This window comes from Pseudochaenichthys georgianus, chromosome 16 (genome assembly GCF_902827115.2).
Source record: "Pseudochaenichthys georgianus chromosome 16, fPseGeo1.2, whole genome shotgun sequence".
NCBI classification, from domain to species: Eukaryota; Metazoa; Chordata; class Actinopteri; order Perciformes; family Channichthyidae; genus Pseudochaenichthys; species Pseudochaenichthys georgianus.
In genome coordinates, this window is record NC_047518.2 from 33,908,873 (window position 1) to 33,922,659 (window position 13,787).

At 40.2% G+C, this 13,787-nt stretch overlaps 1 protein-coding gene across 5 annotated transcripts in view; it reads left to right on the forward strand.

Annotated features, from left to right (window-relative positions):
• The first annotated feature begins 4,404 nt into the window (after positions 1-4,404).
• Positions 4,405-13,787, forward strand: part of mag (myelin associated glycoprotein) — a 28,196-nt gene continuing 18,813 nt past the window's right edge. For 4 of the 5 annotated variants that reach the window (XM_034101585.2, XM_034101587.2, XM_034101588.2 and 1 more), the window contains exons 1-2: positions 9,629-9,800; positions 13,611-13,766. The gene's annotated coding sequence lies outside the window, so the exon portion shown is untranslated. Of the gene's footprint in view, positions 4,489-9,628; positions 9,801-13,610; positions 13,767-13,787 lie in introns of those variants that run through there. The other variant, XM_071205945.1, reaches the window with a different exon arrangement.

Below are 13,787 nucleotides of genomic sequence, written 5' to 3' on the forward strand. Positions count from 1 at the left end.
TTGAACACCTTCATATAAGCATGACACACCCAAGCCCCTTCATTATTTTAAGTTAAATGAAATACACTTAGAGGGAGGTAACAGACATGGCACATACAGTATAAGCAGTTTTGTCAGTGTAATAGTATATATATATTTTTATTTGGACATGGTGGCGCTCTGAGGGACTTTTTAATACTTTATTAACCACAGACTGCTTCCCTCAAGTTCACACCTATTGAACCATTGACAAACAGCAAGGCTTGCGATACCTGATGGACCTTGTTTCAGTTTATAGTGCTGCTCCAAGCCTCTGAGGTACATCAACTTCCAGAAAAGAAAAACACATTTACGAGACGTACTGCTCCTCCACTGTAATCTGAGGAGAGACACCTGGTTCAATTTCATTTGAGGAGGCATTACTGAGATTTAGTGTTGCACTTCGATAAAGTTTGGGGAAACATAAGAACCAGAATAATCACAGCAGAGGCTTAGATCGTCTCTTTTAGTCACTACTATGGGTCCAAAAAGGCTGGATCTTCTTTTTCCGATAGTGCCACAAACTAGCTTACACACATGTTTTGTCACTCATCTCCAAGCAGCAGTGAGATAATCCTGCTGGCGTTATGAGTACTTTATTCAACTGAATCAACCTTCATGTTTGAAATCAGTAGAGTTCCCCTTTAAATATGTTGGAGAAAATATTTTGCTGTTAAAGTCAATTATTTAACACACTCTATTTCCACTTGCATACACATTTGAGATTGTTTATAGACTTTGCTCACAGTATTATAAAGACAGCAGGAGATGTATTATGTCCTATTGTGTCAAAGGACTGCATGCGACATGTAATTCAACCTGCCATCAGTCACTAAACACATTATCTTTCCAGGAGGGACACTTTCTAGGTTTCTAAACCATAAAGAGGAGATTTACAATTTCAAAAAGGGAAAATTGTAGTTTTTTCTGGTTCAGTTTGTCTTAAAAGTGGAAACAATTTAACCTGTACCCTTCATCTCCAGTTAGTCCAGTATTTTAATATCTGTATTATTTAGTTCATAATATTGTCATCGTTCCATGTACATAGTGTAGCTCAACAGAATATACAATGCTCCTTCAGTGCTTTGTTTTACACAATTTTAAAACTAAGAATAGACAGCAAAGTACATTATTATGTAATATAACAGATGATGGTAATCCTATAACGCGACCACATTTGCAATCATGAGTATTCAAAGACCTCCTCTCTAGCAGTACCGTTACATACTCTTACATTTTTATATTTATATCTGCTCCATTTGTTATGTTTTGTACGTGCAGTGACCTCTAATTTGTATAGCTGCAAAAATAAAAATGATGTCATTAACCAACTCTTAGCTCATTTGCATATTAAAGCACAAACTAAAGTGTATTAATGTCCAGAGCAAAACATGAGGACAAAGAGTAGTCTCTCATATATGTTTATGAAATGTATACATTTTTAAATAAACCCAATGCTTTACCACAACTTATTGTTACGCATTAGTTGCCAGATGCACATTTATCGATCTGTGATGAGTCAGTATTGTCTGATATATTATATTATATAAAATATAGCAAATATCTGAAAAGGAAAAAGGACACTGACCTACTACATTTTTGAATGTCATTTAATAGGTAATAATATATCATCTTCTTTCTCTGGCAATTCTTGTCAATATTGTTATTTCATGAATTTATAAATATTTTTAAATAATTCTTTATATAAATATGTTTTTGTATCCACTATAAAATGATGGATTTTGAAGCTATTTTTCATATTTTGTCAACTCAGCCCACCAGAGATTGTCCAAAACCAGAGGACCAGATTTGTTTGTGTGTGAGCTGATATTGCATTAGTTAAGCTGAACACTGTCAGCAGAATATTCACATCCCACCCACGTCAGACCCACGTCACACCCACACCAGACCCACACCAGACCCACGTCAGACCCACGTCAGATCCACATCAGACCCACACCAGAACCACATCCCACCCACATCAGACCCACATCCCACCTACATCAGACCCACACCAGAACCACATCCCACCCACATCAGACCCACGTCAGACCCACATCACACCCACACCAGACCCACATCCCACCCACATCAGACCCACACCAGAACCACATCCCACCCACATCAGACCCACATCCCACCTACATCAGACCCACATCAGACCCACATCCCACCTACATCAGACCCACACCAGAACCACATCCCACCCACATCAGACCCACATCCCACCCACACCAGACCCACTTCAGACCCACATCAGACCCACTTCAGACCCACACCAGAACCACATCCCACCCACACCAGAACCACATCCCACCCACATCAGACCCACACCAGAACCACATCAGACCCACGTCACACCCACAACAGACCCACACCAGACCCACATCACACCCACATCAGACTCACATCCCACCCACACCAGACCCACATCAGACCCACATCAGACCCACATCAGACCCACACCAGACCCACACCAGACCCACATCACACCCACATCAGACTCACATCCCACCCACACCAGACCCACACCAGACCCACATCAGACCCACATCAGACCCACATCAGACCCACACCAGACCCACACCAGACCCACACCAGACCCACATCAGACCCACACCAGACCCACACCAGACCCACACCAGACCCACATCAGACCCACATCAGACCCACACCAGACCCACACCAGGACCCACACCAGACCCACACCAGACCCACATCAGACCCACACCAGACCCACACCAGACCCACACCAGACCCACACCAGACCCACACCAGACCCACATCAGACCCACACCAGACCCACACCAGACCCACACCAGACCCACACCAGACCCACATCAGACCCACACCAGAGCCACACCAGACCCACATCAGACCCACATCAGACCCACACCTGATGTAACCAAAGGAGCTAATATGAGACTCCGTCTGGAGAGGAAGCAGCTCAGGGTGTTCACCAGTGAATCGAGTGGATGTTGTCACACCATTACCGCCAGACAAGAATATCAATATTGGATAATTCTCTGAAACCCCATACTACGTTCAATAACAATGTTTTTATAATTATCACGTTCAACATTATGTTTGCTTGGTAACTTTTGTATTGTGACATTTATTTGAATGATCGTTATGGTTAATAAAAACACAATTGCAGGTCTTTAACGGGAGGAAATTGACACTGATGGATGCATGACAGTTTAACGTGCTTTACGCTTCCTCCGCCACCCCAACCTCCACACCCTTACAACCTTTACCCTGCATTGGTGGACTTGGGTATGACACATTCAATTAAGATAGAATATTTATGGGTCACAATATCTCCATTTATGGTTTAATCCGAAATATAAACAATGTATAGGTAGATGGGTTTTCCTACTAATAAAATCTCCTTTCAGAGGACCCTTTTTTTAGACTAAATATCTTGGTTTCTTCTTTTAAGGTTACATTGGTCTGTTGTCTTACATAATGCACTTAAAGGTCCTCTATTATACTGTTTTTCATCAATATATTATAGGTCTCAGATATATACAAAGCATAGATAATAACAGATAATTGCAGCATCCCATAATCCCCTCTGTTTCAGCCCTGTTTCAAAAGTGCTGATTCTGTGTCTGTTACTTTAGATGAAAATAAGGAGCCCCTCCCTACGCCCCTCTGGGAGATATTTGGTTAAAAAGAACACAATGGTGCTCTAGGAGGAGATTCAGGTGATAAGATGGGGGGGGGGGGGGGTTACCTTGGTTGGTGATTGGCTAATGGGTACACAAGCCAAAACATCGTTATGACATCATACAGGTTTTTAAATAAATGGATCAGGACAAAAAGTGAGCAAATCTTTTTTCCTGAAACTTTCAGTCTCTTTAGGGTTTTGCATAATGGGTGACCTTTAAGAAAAAAACATCTCATTTTTTTTATTTCCTCTTCTGTTTATTTGCATATTTGATATTGAGGTCCTTACTTTTATATTTTGATATTCAGATGAAGTTACTGATTACATGTTTTCAAAGCTAACATATTTCATTTTTAAACTAACCCTCCCATCCTTGTTTATAGACCATCTGGTTCAACTGTGACTTACTGTAGATGGATATTGTAATGCAGTAATAACATTTTACCTCCAAATGTAGTGGTTTAGTTCATCTTTACCTGTCTGACTGATCTTGGGTCTGTTCCCATTACTACAGACTATGTTGTAGTGATGTTTCTCAGATCTCAGCAAGTACTTGAAATCTACAATGGATGGTCAAAAAAAGACTCAAGTTGTAAAAAGCAGAATTATACTTGATTGAAATAATAAATAATGTGTGAATCTACATCCTGAAGCTGCCCCACCCCCGTTTTCACAGATTTTGATGCCAAAGACCCAATCTGCTGACGGAGAGAGAGGAAGATGAGGGAGGAGGGAGAGCAGCAGAGAAAGCAAATGCTGAAGAAGAGGAGGCGACTCTGAGCTCCACAGCTGATAAGGTAAGAGCTCTGCTGCTCTCTCATCCAACATTATTATTCATTACTTTTACATTTCCTTATGAGCAGATCCTTAACATGTTGCTGGGTTTTGCTTCATCTTTAACTCTTAATTTTTATTTTCTCTTCTGGGTTTGATTTGTTCTCACTTTGAAATAATTTCTTTGCAAAATAATGTCAGTGTGTCGAATAATGTGATTATTTTGTGGCATCTCTAAAGGGGCAAACATCTCACAGCTGTTTGATGTTTATGAAGAGATTATTATCCAAATCCTATTAGTACTGTATCTACACTTGATGCTGGCACACGTTTTAATGGATTATAGTGATACACAGGAAAGAAGTAAAAGGCTATCTGTTTGATTATGTATTGACTGTAGAGAAGTAAAACTGGCAATTATCATGTTTTATTTTATTCATAATTCTTGCCACGAGAAATGATCACGCAATAAACTTATTTTTTTCTCTTCAGAGCCACTTAAACTGTCATCTTGTGGAAATACATGGTTCTTATTATTTTAGATGACTCGGGTGTCCGGCTCAATTCTACATTTTGTGTCCTTTGACAAATACTGATAAAGTAACATTAAAGTACAGAGACAACTTTTTAAGACAAATTGTGATAGATGTTGTATCGTTTCTACAAAATGGCTGTCTACAATCTCAATCCCTGTAGGAGAAGAAATAAAACAATTTGTTTTGATAATAAATAACAACCTGCTTAAAAAAACATGCCAAGTTTAAGCAGTTGGAGAGAAGTGTGGCAATTTAGGCCAAATAGCATATATATGAGATTAGTTTGACCTTTGGGAATACAAATCCCATGTAACCCAGGAATAGCAGCATGTCAGGGCTGTGGATATGTAATTCAGACTTGGTTCAATAGTCCCTCATTGAGATGGTACATTTAAAATGATTTCCCAAAACCTTTGGGCAAACGGGTAATAAGAAAAACAGATTTTCTAATAACTTGTATTTGTCATTAGCACCAAATAAGTGTATATAGTATAACTTTCTAGTTGGAAGGAAATGGATGACAGGGTTGATGTTTTATTGAATCTCAAATTAATTATTAGAATAGTCCCCCTGAATTGATTTTGGCAAATTTTCCAATTTAAATGTAACTTGTGACCTCGACTTTTAATTAAATAGTTTTTTCAGTAAATGTAATAAAAACTAAACACCTGAGCAACGGGAATTGTCATTCAAACCGCAATAGATTTGAATCCTGCTGTTAATAATTTGTTTCCATCTGTATTCTGCATATTCAATAACACACCAAAGTGTAAAACGATTAAGCTTAAAAACTACGAGGTGGAGCGATTTAAAAAAACAACAACAACAAATATGCAATTTTCCAGGCAGTTGTGTAAATGGCAGCCGTCCACTGCTTGTGTCCAGTAGAGTGGACAGAGGGACAATGGATCTATTCTCAGTGGGTTCTTCTGTCACCCGTCTCTGTCCAGCACAGCCCCCTCACCCGCCCACACACACACCCTCTCTCCCCTACACACCACCTACCATGTCTTCACCATCATGCTGTACACGCATGTAAGTGTATGTTTAAAATGTGTAGATTCTGGTGTGTGTGGTTTCTCGTAAAATAGCAAAAAAGATTAAACAATAACTGATGATATATTGGAGTAACACAGCAGTAGAAAAGCTGAACTGGAATCAGTTTCATCTTTACCAGCTGCAAGAGCAAAGTGATGTCCACATTTAAGGTACATTGAGTAGAGTCTTCCTTCAAACAAATATAAAACTGGATTTTTATTAGCACCAACCTCTATTAAAAAAAAAAGGAGCAACCACCAGGTGCCAGATCATAGGTGCAAATTTAATTCGAAGATATGAAAATGGTGGACATGATACGAAAACATTTGAATATAGTGAGGCACAAGGCTAAGCAGGGAAAGGTTTAATCTGGGGTTGACTTTCACCTGCTGGCAAGAACCTTAACCTTCATACCATTGTGTTTACAAACAAAACCAACAAACCCTTCTCCTGCCTTAAACACTAATTATTATCGTAGAATATAATATATACTGTATCTCTTTTTCAGAAGTTAGCCATATTTTACTTTGACTATATTACTACTTTCACCTGGTAAAATCCTTCAATATGTCTTCCACCACAGCCAACAAGTGACTAAAGTATAGTTATATATACATTTAGCTTTTAACTCAGCTGCTTTGTGTTTAAAACATGATTTGTTAAGGTTAGAGAAGCTAGTAAATCATCATTGTCCCCCTTGAAAAAACGTGAATCTCACACATAAACTAAGCAGCCCTGTGTTAAGCTGCTTGACATTAAATTCACACCGTATTTTATTGTGATTTGAAAGGCCTGTACACAAACATAGGTGTTTTTGATTATTCTGACAGATTTCATGACGTTATTCCGACAGATTTCAAGAAAGCTCGCGGTGAAAGAGGACGTTTTACATGATGTCATAGGACTATGTACTAATATGAAGGTGTCATTTAGCTCTCACATTCACATCAAATCCAAACTGAGTGAAAGAAATGACAATCAAGTCCAATCCATACACGCCCACACAGCTCTGAGGTTTAATCAGCCAAAACAATTAAAACCACATTCTGTTTTACCTATGGGTGTCCAGGGCTTTTAATAATAGTCGGATCATGTTCTCAAGTTATTAAAGAACACACAATTGTGGAAAAGACCAGACTTGACCATTGGTGGGAGACATGATGGTAACCACCTTCTCTCATGTTGAAGTCGACTTTTTGTTGAACCACTTATGCAGGTTGCACTTCTTTGTTCTTAATAGACAACCACAGGAAGTTAGTTCACGGGAACATGTAAACATCAGGTGTATTCAGCTCAGAACAAACGTCTGATGATGTTGTTTTTCATGGTCTGTATTATAGAATGGTTGTGTTGAGATGAAGTAGAACCTAAATCCTGAGCAGATACATGTTATGACTCAGATATTTAACTTAAGGTACATTTTGTTGTAGCACAAAATGCTTTCTTTGATTATATTGTGTACTACAAATCTGAATCTTCTAAGTAACTAAAGCTCAGATTAAATATAGTGCAGTAAAACTCACCATATTTGCTGCTGAGTTGTAGTGTAGTGAAAGTAGCAGGACATGAATATACTCAAGTAAGCTACAAGTACTTCGATATTGTTCTTAACTATAGTGCGTTAGTCAATTTACTTAGCTACTGTTCACCTCTGATTATCGTATATTCAATTAGCAATGGGCTTGGTTATAGACAGTACATCAATGTTTGAGGTGTGTTTGAATCGTACTGGGATGTTTTTGATAGGTTTAAAAATGTTGTATGGGATCCATTGCTCCTTGTTCCAGCTCTGCTTCCATGACAGAGTCTCGGCTCACAAGCTCGATGTGGCTGGTCCAATTTGCTAAAAGCCACCAGAGTTACAACCAAGACAAAAAAGGTCGAACAAGAGACAGAAACAAATGAGCAAGGCCAGAGAAAAGAGGATTGTTGTGATTAAAAGACAATTATCTGTGCACATCGACTTCCCAGTGTTGTGCGGTGTCAGGCTCGAGCTGAGCTGTTCTGTCCCAGAAGGCCTTGGGAAACAATGGCTACTGTGTCAGGAGGAGTGAGGGGGTGCGCTAACAAGTCTTCGGGTTTCAAGACATGGTCACAGCACCATGTAACTGTGTGAATACTCTTAATGCTACTTTAGGGTAGACAATATGTTGTTATCATTTGTAATCATAGGGAGGATGAGTTGGCAGGTGGATACAGACAATATGTGCAATTGTCTTAAAACAATGAAAAGACAAAATGAAGGACTTTAAGATCTTTAAAACAAGCTTTAGACCTACCTCACCAGAAGAAAAAGTACAAAAACATAACTTGACTTAAATTCTCAAGATTGCCAGTTGCAAAGTGAAACTATGACACAGACTGAAAAAGAAAATGGTTTAAAATCAGCTTCGGAGTGACCTCAGTTCACCGTGTGGTCAATCGAAGGACATCAAGGAGGAGTCTGTAGTGTCTTCGATCACTGAGGCAGTTTCGATGCTTCTCATTCAACGTGTGTGCCAGCTCCAGCTTTATGATAAGGTGGAGTAAAGCCCAGTAGTCATATGTGCAGAACTCTCATCAAGATAATACAACTATATTAGTGTAGTTCAGCTTTCTTTCTATAAGAAGACGCGTTCTCCTATCATCATTATATACATTCAGTATCACTAATGCTGAGTCCACGTTATATCAAAGTAACTGTTAGTATGAGTGTCCATTTTGTGAAAACGTTCACATTGTCATTGAAGCTTTAATTATGACCAGTGGACTTAAATGTTCAAACCTCTTATTCAATCAATAACAGATGTGCTTAACAAACATTGATTGATGCCTCATATTATCTAAAGGTCTGTCAAATAAACCTAAATAAACCATAGGTACAATAGGTACATTGTAAAATATTGAATGCCTACTCTTTGTATGTAGTCGCACAAGATGATCACAAAACAAAAGCAAGTAAAGTTTTTAAGCATTTAGATTTTCTTGGTAGTGAAATGGATAGAGACCCCCTGGCTGCCTTGAAGGTGGGAACATACATTTAAACATTTGAACTAGCGTCATGCTCTGAAAGGCAGATGTGTGGCCATTGGGGTAAGAAATGCAAAGTCACTGTTCTGGTACTCTAGTTTCTGTGGCCTCTGAAGCGTTTACTTGGGTCTCAAAACTGGGACAGATTTGACTCATATTGGTCCTCATTGTCCGCATCTCCCCCTCCCAAACTCACTTCCTGCCTTTTGTTATAATGAAAAAAATAATAATGTGGATGTGCTCTCAATCAATACAAAATAATCGAATATGCTCAGTCCCATTCAGCATACAGCGACTGTCCATGGGGGATTGAAAAGGCCACGGAGCTCAAAGCCTCACCCATATTTGTTGGGGCGAGGAGGAACAGTGTGGCCCTTTGTGGCCCCATGTTTATTTATGAATGGCTGAGCCTCGGAGCGAAGTATTAGAACAATGCTGCTTCACTGAAGGACTCATTTTCATTAGGGGAGGGGTGATGGTGGTGATGATGATGATGATGATGATGATGATGATGATGATGATGATGATGATGATGATGATGATGATGATGAGGAGGAGGAGGGTGGCAGCAGCAGTGGTGGGGTGGGCAGCTTATTCCCCACCGTTGGGGCTTGGTACAGAGAGTGGCGAGAGATCTAAGTTGCAACAGGCTGGTGTGACGCTTTGCATGCGAGTGTGACAGGGAAGGCTGCTCAAACCGCTCATACAGGAGCTGCTGAGTGCTGGGAGGTCGGCCACGGTCACCCACACAGGTGAGCAGCTGCAGTGTATTCTGATTTGTTATTTATTATGCCCTTGGGAGCTTTGGAAATTGAGTTTTCTTAGTAAGAAAGAAGGAATGGGATAGAGAAATGGATGAATGCATAAGCAAACACATCCAACAATGCTCTGTGCCATCTCTATCTATTTATTTATTTATTTATTTATCTATCCATCTATCTATCTATCTATCTACTTTCGTTTTTTTTGTTCTTTAAGGTCAAACACATACAGTCAGGGTGAGTGTGTGCTTGTTAGGTTGTGTTAGGCCAGTGTGTGTGTGAACATGTTTTGTGGTGATTTGTAAGTGTGTGTGTGTGTGTGTGTGTGTGTGTGTGTGTGTGTGTTTTCTTGGTGTAAATGGGGGCTGCAAAAAGCCTAGCCAATCATTACTGGACAGATTTTCGCTATTAGTGACATAAGCAATGAGTGGTTGCAGTAATTACGAGTGTATTCCCACATCCAAACAGACATCTGATGCCAGGTAGAAGAGCCTCTGATTAGACAGCAAACCAATGTTGCAAGTCATTTAGCAGCAGTGATCGGCATTATTAAAACAAAGGAAAGATACATTTTCTTTAATTACTTTTTCAGAAATCACAGTGTTTCACTGCATTCACATATACAAGGTTTGTAGAGAGATTGGTGCAGTTTTTAAACAGCTTGTGACACAAGTGTTTCCATGGTGATGTGGCTGTGTAATTCTAATTCTTAATTATGGCCTGATTGGTACATTTTGAAATAGATCGTGTTTCAAAGCACAACAGGTCCAGTTGAGGTTAAATATATATAAGTGGTGACACATTTGAGTTTCAGATGTTGACCTTTAATTAGAGCTCTTCTTAATATATTTTGTAAAATAATATATTTAAAAAAAAGCAAGTTCTCATTCAAATTAGATTTTCAGTACAATATTTAGGGTATTTTTAAAGCTTTTTATCATAATGTTGTGTTAATAATGTAACAGAAGATAACACGCCACCCACCAATACTTTCTTAAGTGCAAAGACATGACTTTTTGTTTTTTATTTCACAAAAATTAGATGGCATTTTTAAAGTCAAGTGGATGGTTTTAGCGAGCATTGGGATGGCTGAACAGGTGACGGCTCTGTTTGTCGCCCCCTTTTGTTCGGAGCGGAAGGGAGAGCTCTCTAATGAGAGGAGGCCCGTGGCTCGCCATCTGCCCACTGGGCCGGGGGTCGCCAGAGACACTTGCCAGGTAGAAAAGATGGAAATAAGCTTTTAGGTGCTCCTGATCTCATGTTATGTTGATGATCTGCCAAGTGAAGTGTTAGTGTATCTATTGTCACTGAATGTGCTGTTGTGATTTCAGAAATTAAGTGGATGCTGATTTTAAAACCATAGAAATGCACAAATGCATGTAGCATTATTTATTTATTAACAATTGTAGGGAGGGAGTGAGACACACAATCCTGAAGTCACCTTTTATGGTTTCTGACATATTTTTAAAGATACAACAGAATCAGAGTTTCCTTAAAAGACTCAAATAAAATAAAAGTGAATTGCAACAGCAGTAGGAGAAACTACACAGAGGAATCTCTATTCACACATTATGTGCAATAACAATAAAAAACTGTATTCACATTAGATACACTGCAAAATATCAACTGTAAGAGGCAAGCAGTAGTGGTATAATCCTCTTTGATAACCTCAAAGTATGGTTTGACTCTATTATTTATGCCAGCACTCCCTGCAGTACCTTGGACAGACTGGGTGACTGGATATTGGCATATCTCTCTGTTTATGTTGTGTGTGTATGAGTGTGTGTATACGTGTGTGTGTGTGTGTGTGTGTGTGTGTGTGTGTGTGTGTGTGTGTGTGTGTGTGTGTGTGTGTGTGTGTGTGTGTGTGTGTGTGTGTGTGTGTGTGTGTGTGTGTGTGTGTGTGTGTGTGTGTGTGTGTGTGTGTGTGTGTGTGTGTGTGTGTGTGTGTGTGTGTGTGTGTGTGTGTGTGTGTGTGTGTGTGTGTGTGTGTGTGTGTGTGTGTGTGTGTGTGTGTGTGTGTGTGTGTGTGTGTGTGTGTGTGTGTGTGTGTGTGTGTGTGTGTGTGCTGTGTGTGAGTGAGTGGGAGGGGAGCAGTCATGTTTTAAGACCATCTGCTCCTCTGAGTATTTTAGTGGGGGCCTTAGCTTGTGGTGGACCAACACGCGTCACAGGCACACAGCAAAGCGCAAGCTGTGAGCGGGCCTGTTCCGGAAAAATGCCTCCAGTTTCTGCCTTGCACAATGGGCAGTGTTCTGCATACAACGTGCCCATTCTTTCCCACCCTATCCAAGAGCCACGGCGAAGCTCCTGCACACGGATTGCAGACAATATTCACAATGAAAATGTTCTTCTTGGCACAGTCGATTGTTTGTGTGAGCAATTTCAATAATGTAAAGTGACTCATAAAAGTGCCATGGCCTGATTTAGCCAAGCTGATTGTTCAGATAGCATCTGTATCCCTGAAGCGTGCTGTGGAATCAGTGATTATCTTGAGCTTTGATTACCTTGGTAGAGGAGGGTCTGCACAAAGCAGCAAAGATATCAGATCTTCAGGTCGAAACTAAACCAGGCATTGTCTGTTTACACTTCTTCAACATGCTATTACTTGTAGTTTCTTTGGTCCTTTTTGCCCCTTTCTTTGTGACAGGAAAAAACATGACATGATTCTGAACAACTGGACACTCACTCCTTCTGCTCTGGAATGTATTGTATACATACTGTCCTCACAATGACTATAGTCCCAGCAGGACAATGAAGAAGACTGAGCTTACAAACAGCCTATAGGGGATGCAGAGGAAGGTCACATATCTGTCCGCCCCTCACTGAGGACTGTGTTGGCTCTTCTTATGCTGCATGTGTGTGTAGGGGGTATGGCATGCTGCGTATGTGTTTGTACATGGCTCCAGAGCGTCAGTGCGGCATTCTCCTCTTCAGCTCTTCTCCAGACTGTTTACGGAGAGATTCCCTTGAGGTTAACTATGGCTCGGTCGATGCCATCACTTGGCCAGTGGCCTGAAGGCTTTTGGACACAGTGACTCCCCATACATGTAACAATGAGAATGGGGAAAAAGTGTCCCACTTGGAAAGACAAGTTGCCTTTGTTTTATGTCAACTACGTGGACCTCTGAGTGGATATATGCTTGTGCTTCCCGCCTACAGACATTCTTCAGCAAGGAAAATATTATATCTGCATATGGCTGGACAGATCAGTTTAGATGCCCTTATTGCATTTCTGAAATTCAAATGAATCCAGACTTGGCTTGAGATTTAAACCATTTTCAGAATTGTAATAGAGCGACTAAGATCTCTTAAGTGATAATTAAACAAATGAACACTCCAAGATCAAACTCTGTATCAAACTAATGTAACGATTAACATAACCATATTCATCTCACAAGTTCTATATTCCTCCTACTGTCCGTATGTTGTTCGAAGGCAGCCCTTCTGAAAGTGATATTGAGTCATCATTACTTCACAGAGCAGCACATGCCTTATGTCTTTCGCACCTAGCATGAAACAGCTCAGCTAATGTCAACACACTTTGCTTTGACCTCAGACTGAGGTATGATCAAGGTCCAGAGTTCAAGGCATCAAGACACATGGGACATATCAGGGCAATGGTCGATCCAAGTAAAGGAATGCTGAGTGGGCCATAGAGCAGCTCCAGAAATGCCTGAAGGCATATTCAGAGCTGCCCACGACACATATAAACCAGAGCTCACACAGACTCCCTCTTTTCCCCTTCCTCTTGTCTCCTTCTGACATCTCTCAAATCCCTTTTTCTATTTTCTCCCACAGAATCTGAGATCCAAGTTTCAGAGAAAGACGACTAGCTCAGGCAGAACAAAAACAAGACGAAGAAGAAGAAGAAGAAGAAGAAGAAGAAGAAGAAGAAGAAGAAGAAGAAGTCAGGACTGAGAGGGAGCAGGAGCTTGGTGCTGAGGCTGGTATGAGGCAAGTGTTTTGCGTGTGTGT